The sequence below is a fragment of the Vicia villosa genome, linkage group LG6 (assembly GCF_029867415.1).
Source record: "Vicia villosa cultivar HV-30 ecotype Madison, WI linkage group LG6, Vvil1.0, whole genome shotgun sequence".
Classification (NCBI taxonomy): domain Eukaryota; kingdom Viridiplantae; phylum Streptophyta; class Magnoliopsida; order Fabales; family Fabaceae; genus Vicia; species Vicia villosa.
This window is the reverse complement of record NC_081185.1, coordinates 93612195-93623412: the sequence shown is the minus strand read 5'-3', so window position 1 is coordinate 93623412 and position 11218 is coordinate 93612195.

Genomic DNA, 11218 nt, shown 5'->3' with positions numbered 1-11218 from the left:
ATAAAAACCTATGGATTCATCACATTTTGCATTGGTTTGGATACTAAATCACTTCTATTAACACCTGAATTTACCATTAATTTACTCCTAACAGTGGTGCAACCAAGATGTCTTACTCAATCCGTCCAAGCACAAACAACTTTTTCCTTTACTTTGTCAAGGATGGTTGTGGACCGTCCTTTCGGGCCATACCCCTCCGTGGGTGGGATACGTGAACTGACTCTTTTTTGTCGATCGGACGCTTTCGCGTCACTTTTGAAAAAGTTTACAGAGTCGCCACCGACCTTTTATTTTATCCAATGAAGGAAAGGTTTATAAAAGAAACAGAAAAAAGACCTTTGAGAGATTCTGGGTAAGGGGGTAGGTTATACAAAGGGAAGGTGTTAGCACCCTTTGTATCCATGGTTATCCATGGGCTCTTTAGTTTGCTTAGCTCATTTGCTTTACTTTTCAATTGATTCGGAATGCTTTACCTGTGTTTTTGAAATACCTTTGCAAATAGAATTTGTAATGATCCTTGTGCGGATATATACAAATGCTTGTTTATCTTTCGAAAGATGTTTTGAAAAGATCGTTAATTTTGTAATGATCCGTGTTTGGATGTATACAAAATATTGTCTTTTGGAAAATTCGTTTTAAAAAAACAACAGTGTATGAGAATTTTGTTTGTTTTGATTTTGAGCAAGCAAACTAGGAGGTCTACCCTGAGTTAGGAGGTCTTTATCCTTGTTCCCTTTAAAAATCTATCCATTCGTCGGATATAAACAAAAGGTTCGATTTTGTACTCGAAACAGTAGAAATGTAACTTTGATTTTGAAAAGAGTGAAAAGGGGTTACCCTAGGAGGTGCAAATGTGATTGTGATTGAATTCAGATATTTATCTTTGAAGTTAGTGATCTGACGGTTCAGTTTTATCTTTGACATACACGCAGTTTATATGGGTGCTGGAAATTAAAATGCGGAAATGTAAAGTGCAGAAAGTAAATCTACGCTATTACATCGATTGTGCGGGAAATGTAAACTAGCCTATTTACATGAATTTGACATCCTATACATTTATCTAGGAATTTTAAATTGCAAGAAATAAAAGGCATATTTTTGTATTTTTGTGATTTATTTTAAATATAATTAATGCATTATTAATTAATTTAAAATGAAGAAAAAGATGAAAATAGGTTTAAACCTAGAAAATAAGTTTAAAATATGTACAAAAGGTTTGTCAATTAATTTTAGAACAAAACTAATTTTTTTTGAATTTTTGAAGAAGTCTTTGGATTTTTTAAGTTAATTAATACATAATTATATAAATAATTACACAAATAATTAAAACTTAATGAGAAAAATAATCCTAAATATGTACAAAATTAGTTTATAATATATAAACAATATTTAACACAAAGAACAATTTTTTTTTATGATTTTTTGACTAATTAAAATAATTAATAAGCAAATATATAAGTACATGCTAATTAATTATGTAAAATATTGAAATTTTGAAGAAAAATAAAATATTTTTTATTTCAGAAAATAATATATTATTTTAGAAGTTTAAAATATTTTTTGTGGAATTTTTTGGATTTTAAAACTATTTTTTGATTATTTTTGCAGTAAAAATAAAATAAAATAGAAAATTAAAAAGGATACTAATCTGGTGTGGAAATTAGTGAAGCCCATGGTATAGGCTGCGTGTTGTGATGCGTTGGATTCATTTTTTAATGAAGATCTATGGCCCAGATTGAAGAGAACATGACATAATGATAAGACTGCATGCACTGAATTCAAAATGAATTCAAACTCTTGATGGGGTCCACACGCGCCAAAACTGGCCAATGGAGAAGCAAGATTTGTCCACGCGTGCAGTCAAACGTTCAACTACACTGTTCATCATCTTCTCCAAGTTACCTGCGGATTTAGCTGCGGACTTACCTGCGATTTTACCTGCGGATTCCACCTTCGAATTTCTGGATTTTTTGAAACCTACAAAAACGCATGAAAATAAAAACCACAATGGCCCAGATCTACTAAAGATGACCTCCTGAGTCCAATGGTGAGGTTAGTTTTCTCATTTGATCACGCTAAGTATGAAAACGAAAAGGTTGAAGCTTTAAGCTTCAACCATGGCACCCCACGATTCTGGGCTTTAAACTCACATGTTAGACGTTAGATCTACCCCATATGATCTCAAAGGGATGGCAAAGGCATTAGATTTTGTTTAAATAAGCTTATAGTATAGATATCAAAAGTTGATAATATGCACGAATATGTTATTCTTTAAACACGAGTTCTATGAGTATATAGCCATGGTTATTGCTTCTAACTTACTATATTAAGTGCCAGGAGATGATTAGAGCAATTGGTTTGTATTGATAGTGATTGAAATATATAATTCGAAAATTACAAAGTTTGGAGAATTTTGAGAATTTTTAGAGGTTTCTTGGCTATGCTCTTGCTATATTTCGTGTCTCTCCTTTTGCTGAAGTATGATGCTTCTTTTATAGCCCAAAGTTGCTTGGAACTCAAGCTAAGAAGCTTTGTTGTCTTTGTTGAAAGTTTGATTTTTAAAATATTAAAAATCTTTGAATTGTTGACCAAGCTTGACTCCATTCAATGCTCTTGTCTTGCTCTTCAATTCTTGCAGAAAAAATGAAGATTCCTTGAAGTGAGTCATACTTGGAGGCCAAGCAACCATTATCCATGCATTTTCCTTTTAATTTTAATCTTAAAGTAAGATAAAATTATGCAAAAAATGGCCAATAAAGATGTGGGCTTTGTCTTGGTCGTGGGAGGCCCATAGTAACATGGCAAAGATGTTTGGACCATAAAAACTTGGACTCATTTGGAAAAAAAACATTTTTGAGCAATGTTGATTTCATGCATTTTCCCAAAATTTAGCCAACTTCAACAAGGTGTAAATCCTTCAATTTTTGTCATATGAAGGAGATCTTGCACTTTTTGGAAACCTCAAAGAGTCCTCTAACCAATGTCTTTGGTCTCATATCAAAATGATTTTTGGTTCTCCTTGTGTGTCCATTTGAAAAAAGTGTCTTTTTGTTGACTTTGAAAATGACCTGTAATGTCTTTGGCCATATTTTTCAAATGGTGAATGCTATGACCATGGGATCAATTGCATTTGAAAGATAATTGAATTTCCTTCAAAATGAGCTTTGGTTGACATTTTTTGGATGAAGGATGAGAGAGTTATGATCAGTCAAAGTTGAGTTGACTTTTCAGGCAAAAACCCTAATTTTGAATCTTAGGGTTTTGTTGATTTTTGATCTTTCCTTGATGAATTGTGATCATCCAATGATCAAATGTTGAATCCTTTGACAAAATATGGACTTTGACAAAAAATTTCATTTTTGACTGTCAGTTGACTTTTTTGGTCAAACGGGTCGTCTGTTGACTGTTTGAGCTGCTGACGGTGCGTCTGAGTGAATTGAAGCTTGAAAATTTGTATGATGGTACTTTGAGATGTATGGATGTATATGAAATCCATTTGAGCTCTCAAAACTTGTTGCTCCTGTTAAAACAAGAAAAACCCTGATTAGGGACTGTCTGTATAGGAGGCAGTTAAGCGTACCTGATTTTTGTGCAGTGTTGAGTTTCTGCTAATCATGTGATATTCAGAAGACTTCTAACACAAAAATCTTGGAAATTTGAATTGTGAATGATTGATTTGATTGATTGTACAAATCACTGTGAATTGTACTGTCTGCAGTTTGTCTGTCAACCGACTGTTCGTGTACTGAAGCAGCAGTTAAAGTGAAAAAGTCAACTGTCAAAGTTAATTTTCTTTTCTTTTTTGTTGTTATTTTTGTCTTTGTTTTGTGTGAAGCATGAAAATTTATTTACATGACTTGTTAGAAACAGAAACATAATAAATAACTGATATTTACGGTATGCGGGCAAAATTACCGATAATAACCTGAAAATTGTTTACTGCACAGAAATAGAAATATTTGACTGGCAGAAAACACACAAGTTAAGATTTGATTTTTGAAAAAGAGATTTGAAAAGATTTTGAAAATAATGGAATATAGTACAAAAGTTAGTGGGAAACCAAAAACAATTGTTACCAGTATAGTGTGAGTTTCCTGCTTCTGCGCCTGCAAAAAGAGTTAACTCTGCATGATTGTGTTAGTACTATTTATCTGTAAATAAATAAATAGTATTTGTGATGTAATGAACAGTATTTGGCGTTTGCGTAAGAATAAATTCCTCTGTAAGCCAAGCTACTGTATAAGAAAAGTTTCTGAAATTTAAGTACTTCATATGCTAGGATATTTGAAATAAAAATCCATGATTATATGAAACTCTTAATTTTCAGATTGGAGTTTTCTTGAAAAAAGATGTGGGCAAATTTTGGGGTATAACAGTTGCCCCTATTCAATCTTCTTAAACCTGAAGAGATTGTCTGAAATCTGAAGGTAGAAGATGATTGAATAATTAGATGCCCTGAAAATTTGCACTTACCTTGATCAGAAGAGATGTTGGAAGCTGCATTTGAATGTTGTCTGCGAAATGTTGTTGGCAGATTGAAACATTACCTGAGATGGGCTTTTCAGATGCCATCTGGAAAATGTGTTGAGGGTTTGTTCATCAGAATGAATCCATTGATTATATCTTGATGAAGGACTTGAAAGTTGATCATTGTGGAACCGTCTGAGGTATCACTTTAGATCTGCAAGATTAGATCGTTCTAGAACCGTCAGAGGTATCGCCTTAGATCTGCAATGTTAGATCGTTCTGGAACCGTCGGAGGTATCGCCTTAGATCTGCAATGTTAGATCGTTCTGGAACCGTTTGAGGTATCGCCTTAGATCTGTAATGCTAGATCGTTCTGGAACCGTTTGAGGTATCGCCTTAGATCTGCAATGTTAGATCGTTCTGGAACCGTCTGAGGTATCGCCTTAGATCTGTAATGCTAGATCGTTCTGGAACCGTCTGAGGTATAGCCTTAGATCTGCAATGTTAGATCGTTCTGGAACCGTTTGAGGTATCGCCTTAGATCTGTAATGTTAGATCGTTCTGGAACCGTTTGAGGTATCGCCTTAGATCTGTAATGCTAGATCGTTCTGGAACCGTTTGAGGTATCGCCTTAGATCTGTAATGCTTGTTGATAAATGAGTTGAGAATGAGAGTTCTTCAGAGTGAATCTTTGGTTTGATTGTATCTGAAAGGACTACATGTGATTGAGAACATCTTTGTTGAAGACATCTGTCTACCTGAAAAATCAAGTTAATAATATGCGATGTCTATGATGCATGTATGATATGAGATCCTCGAGCTAGAGGAGAAATATGCAAGTTATGTTGTGTATGAATATGCGTATGATGCATGATTGTGAATGTGAATATGAGTGTGAATGTGATGCATGGTTTATGCAGCTTAGAGCGTGTCAAGCTCCTGATTGGGAAAATAAATCCCAGCTTAGTCGTCAAGAAATGAAGGCATTGTGATTGGGAAAATAAATCCCTGCTAGCCATTTGGAAGTGAAGGCATCGTGGTTGTTGATGATCTTCTGTCTCGCTTGAGTACCCTGGGTTGGGGAAATTCTTTGAGAATCAGGATGTTCTATTGAAGGATCTTTGATTACTGCTCGGGGATGAACAGTAGTTTTGAGAGTTCGGACTGTGACGCCCTTTGGAGTGGGAATGAGGAAGATGCATAATCCTCCGATGCACTATCTGACCAAGTTTGGGTGCGGAGATCACACCTTCTGAAGACAGTAATCTGGAACAACCCTGCTGGGGAATAAGACTTCTTTCGAAAGAAAAATCTTTTTGAGGGATTTGTTGAGGAATGTGTCTCCATTGGGGAAACTTCCTTCTGATGCTGGTTTAGGATAATGTCCAAATAATTGGGACATGTCCGGAATGCTATTCCTGTTTTTCCTGGTAAACATCAATCATATTCAAATGCATATGTTCATTCAAAATATCATTGGGATGCTCGCGTATTCAAAACAGAAAAAATGAAAATGTTAGTTATAAGCTGCATTGATTTTTGAAAAGGTGCCGTGATAGGCGGATTAGTATAGGGAGACAACAATCCTAGAAGTAGGAAATTGTCAGAAAGTTTTGAAAAGTATTTATGAAAAGAAATAGCTATGTGAGAACGATCCAGTCAAGTTTCAATTCTGCTATTGCCAATCTGTCTTCGAGCATCTCATCCCTCACTTGTTGGAAGAAAGTGATTGGACTGATCGGTGTCTTTGAGGTGTTGAACCTTGTCGGTGAGTAGGCAGCTGAGCGGGACATAGTTGTATGCTTTATTCCCTAATTTTTGCCTAGGCTGCCCTTTCAGGTTTTCAGCCTACCGGGATTGTATTTGTTTTGTCTCTAATTTTTGCCTGGATCGCCCTTTCGGGTTTTCAATCCACCGAGACGCTCATTTTTGCCTAAGTTGCCCTTTCAGGTTTTCAACTTAGCGAGCTGTATTTTTTTTTTTAAGCAAAGTACTTTTTGACTATGTCCGCATTCACAGGGTGTGGGAAATCCTAGCCATCCATGGTGGTAAGCAACATGGCACCGCCGGAGAATATTTTCTTGATTATGAATGGTCCCTCGTAGGTGGGGGTCCATTTGCCTCTGGGATCACCTTGTGGTAAGATGATGCGTTTGATAACCAAGCCACCAGTTTGGTATGCTTGACTTTTGACTTTTTTGTTGAAGGCTTTGATCATGCGCTTTTGGTATAGCTGGCCATGACAGATAGCTGCAAGTCTTTTCTCATCGATCAAGTGTATTTGGTCGAATCGAGTTTGAATCCAATCGTCTTCGTCTAGATCGGCTTCTTTCATGATCCTTAAGGAAGGAATCTGGATTTCGATTGGGAGAACTGCTTCCATACCGTAGACTAACGAGAATGGAGTTGCCCCTGTTGAAGTACGCGCAGATGTGCGATAACCATGAAGAGCAAAAGGTAACATCTCATGCCAGTCTTTGTAGGTTACTGTCATCTTTTGTATGATTTTCTTGATGTTTTTGTTGGCGGCTTCGACAGCGCCGTTCATCTTTGGTCGATATGGAGAAGAATTATGATGTTTGATCTGGAACTGCGTGCAGAGTTCAGTAATCATTTTGTTGTTTAGATTCGTGCCATTGTCAGTGATGATCCTTTCGGGGATGCCGTACCGACAAATGAGATTGTGCTTGATAAACCTGGCTACCACATTCTTGGTGACAGAAGCATATGAAGCTGCCTCTACCTACTTTGTGAAGTAGTCAATAGCGACCAGGATAAAGCGATGTCCGTTGGAAGCAGTAGGTTTGATTTCTCCAATCATATCAATACCCCACATTGCGAAAGGCCAAGGAGCCGTCAGAACGTTTAATGGAACTGGAGGTACATGCACTTTGTCGGCATATATCTGGCATTTGTGACAAGTTTTGGAATGATGATGGCAATCTGTCTCCATGGTAGACCAGTAGTAACCTGCTCTCAAGATCTTTTTAGCCATTGTATGTCCGTTGGAATGAGTACCGAAGGTACCATTGTGTATGTCTTCCATGATTTGTTCTGCTTCCTTCTTGTTTACGCAACGAAGTAAAGTCGAGTCATGGTTGCGCTTGTACAAAGTTCCATTGCTTAGGAAGAATTTGGAGGCAAATCTCCTTAGAAACTTTCTGTCGTTAATAGATGCCCCTTCAGGGTACTCCTGGGTTTCGAGATACCTTTGTATTTCATGGAACCATGATTTGTCTTCCATTTGTTTGGTATCGATCTCATTGCAATAGGCTGGTTCGTCTTGCCTGTAAATGGTGATCATAGGAGCTTCGTCGTCCCAATTGACTTTGAACATGGATGACATGGTAGCTAAGGCATCAGCTAGTTGATTTTCTTCGCGTGGGATGTGTTCGAAAGTGATCTCCTCGAAGTAAGGAATCAAACTCAACACATGTTCTTTGTATGGAATTAGATTTGGGTGCTTTGTGTCCCATTCCCCTTTGACTTGGTAGATTACCAAGGCCGAGTCTCCGTAGACTTCAAGGAATTTGATTTTTAGATCAATTGCAGCTTTGAGACCCAGAAATGCATGCTTCGTATTCGGCTATATTGTTGGTGCAATTGAAACACAATCTGGCGGTGAAGGGTGTATGACCTCCTGTGGGGGAAATGATCACAGCTCCGATGCCATTGCCGAGCGCATTAGAAGCTCCGTCAAAAACCATAGTCCATCGGGATCCTGGTTGTTTGTAGTCATTGACTAGCATAATGTCTTCGTCTGGGAAGTCAAAGTTCAATGCCTGATAATCATCTACTGCTTGATGAGCTAAATGATCAGCTACCACACTTCCTTTGATTGCTTTTTGCGAAGTGTATTGAATGTCATATTCTGTTAGGATCATTTGCCATCTTGCAATCCTTCCAGAGAGAGCAGGTTTTTCGAACACGTATTTGATTGGATCCATCTTGGAGATCAGGAAAGTGGTGTGATTTAGCATATACTGTCTTAGTCGGCGAGCCGCCCATGCTAAGGCACAGCAAGTTTTTTCGAGTAGTGAGTATCTTGTTTCACAATCGGTAAACTTTTTGCTAAGATAGTAGATTGCGTGCTCCTTTCGACCGGAATCGTCATGTTGTCCGAGTACACACCCCATTGAATCTTCTAACACAGTTAGGTACATTATCAGAGGTCTGCCTTCCACAGGAGGTAACAAGATTGGCGGTTTTTGAAGGTATTCTTTGATTTTATCAAAGGCTAACTGGCATTTGTCATTCCATCTTTCCACTTGATCTTTCTTCAGTAATTTGAAGATTGGCACACAAGTAGGAGTCATATGGGCAATGAATCTGGCTATGTAGTTTAGACGTCCCAAGAATCCTCTGACTTGTTTCTCGGTACGGGGTATAGGCATTTCTTGAATGGCTTTGATCTTGGCAGGATCAACCTCAATACCTTTACTGCTGACGATGAAACCTAAGAGTTTACCGGATCTTACTCCAAAGGTACACTTGTTCGGGTTCAGTCGCAATCTGTATTTCTTGAGTCTGTCAAACAGCTTGTGTAAATGACTCAAATGTTCTTCTTCGGTGTTGGATTTTGCGATCATGTCATCGACATACACCTCTATTTCCTGATGAATCATATCATGAAATAGTGTTACCATTGCTCGTTGGTAGGTAGCTCCAGCATTTTTTAGACCAAAGGGCATTACTTTGTAACAAAAGGTTCCCCAGGGAGTTGTGAAGGTTGTTTTTTCCATGTCTTCGGGTGCCATCTTGATTTGATTGTACCCTGAGAATCCGTCCATAAAGGAGAATACCTTGCATTGTGCGGTATTGTCAACTAGTACATCGATGTGCGGTAAAGGGAAATCATCTTTAGGGCTTGCCCGGTTCAGATCTCTGTAGTCTACACACATTCTGACTTTCCCGTCTTTTTTGGGTACAGGCACGATGTTAGCTATCCAAGGAGGATAACTTACAACTTTTAGGAATCCGGCATTGAATTGTTTTTCAACCTCGTCTTTGATCTTTTTTGACATATCAGGCTTACTCCTTCGCAGTCTCTGTTTGACCGGAGTGCTTCCTTCTTCGATTGGCAGGCGATGAACTACAATGTCCGTGTCAAGGCCAGGCATATCTTGATAAGACCAGGCGAATATCTCGGCGTAGTCTTGCAACAATTGAATCAGTCTTTGCTTGACACTGTTTTCTAAGTCAGCCCCAATTCTGACCTCTTTCTTTTCTTCGTCACTGCCCAAGTTGATGACCTCAATCGGCTCCTCATGAGGCTGTATGGCTTTTTCTTCTTGTTCTAGAAGTCTTGCAATTTCTCTTGGCACTTCACAATCTTCCTCACTTTCGTCCTCAGTTTGGTAGATCGGATTTTCAAAGTCATGACGGGCAATAGCAGAGTCGTTATTGACTGGATCCAGCGTGTATGTGAATCTGCATGGTAGATATGTGAGTGTGTATGAAGAGAAAAACATAGCTATTTGAAAGCGAATAAAGAAAGAAAAAGGATCACAAAATTTTGAACATGCAAGCATCCCATGATTTTATTGAATGCACATAATCATGATATGACAAACCCTTTTTATAGAAGGACCGTTGTGCTAAGGCACACGGCTTTCAAGCTCATGGTTCGATTGTTCAGGAACCACTTTTATCTTTGCACAATATACACAAAGAAAACAGGAAATGGCATTTACTCCTGATCAAAGGAGATCACATCCTCTGCTTTCCAGTTGTTCAATCCACCGTTGTTAGCAGGGAGCACCCAGCTGTTCCAGTTGCAGTTGTTCTTTTCGTCTTCCGTAGCATTGATTCCGCTAGTGGGAAAATGCGTAGGTAATTCCTCAGGATAAGTTGGATGATTTGTTGGATATGAGAATCCAGGTGGAGGTCCCTCTATTGGCTGAGCGAGATGCTCGATAAGGCCGTCCCATGCAGTAGGAATGATGTTTTGAATAGAGACTTGTGCATCCTGATAAGGAGTGTACTGTGACAGAAAATAACCTTCGTTGTTTGGCATCTTCCTGGCTTCTTCAAGAGCGAAGTTGTCGTCGTACTGTTCGTCCCATCCAGTCGGGACAATGTCTTTGATGGGAGTTGAAAAGCTCGGAGGAGCGGAATATTTCACCATATAGTCGTATTTGCCGCTGGGTTCTCCTAGCGTGTCCCATACTTCTTTGGGTGGATTTTGATATTGCTGAGTGACGGGACTTGTGATACTTCCGTCATTTTGATTACCCTCTTCTGTTGGAGTAAGATCTTCCAGAGCAATGTAAGAATTCTGAGGTGTGATATACTGGTAGTTGTAACCGTCATTTGGTCCTCCCACAGCATCCCACATTCCCATGGTAATGGGTGGAATTTCGTCTGGATATGGCTGAATGATGTGGTTCAAGTATGTCCCTTCATCATCAATGGCGTTTACTTCTTGGCTGGCGAAGTGTGATATTAACCCTTCAGAGCGAGGATTTTGATCATTCTTTTGATTTTCACCATTATAGCCCAGACCTAGCTTGTCGGACTTGTAGGGTATATCAGGGAGTTGTCCCCATACTGTGCGATCACCCTGTTCAATCATGGCTTTGGCATCTTTGAGAGAAGCCATAGTTGTAGCTGGAGTAGCAGGAATATGCTTGGTGGTAGAGATATCTGGAGATACAACCTCAAAAGCTTGATACGGAGTTTCGATGGATTCGCCCTCCATCTCAACATACTTGTCGTTGCTCAAGTGACTGACCATATATTCTTCTTCGCC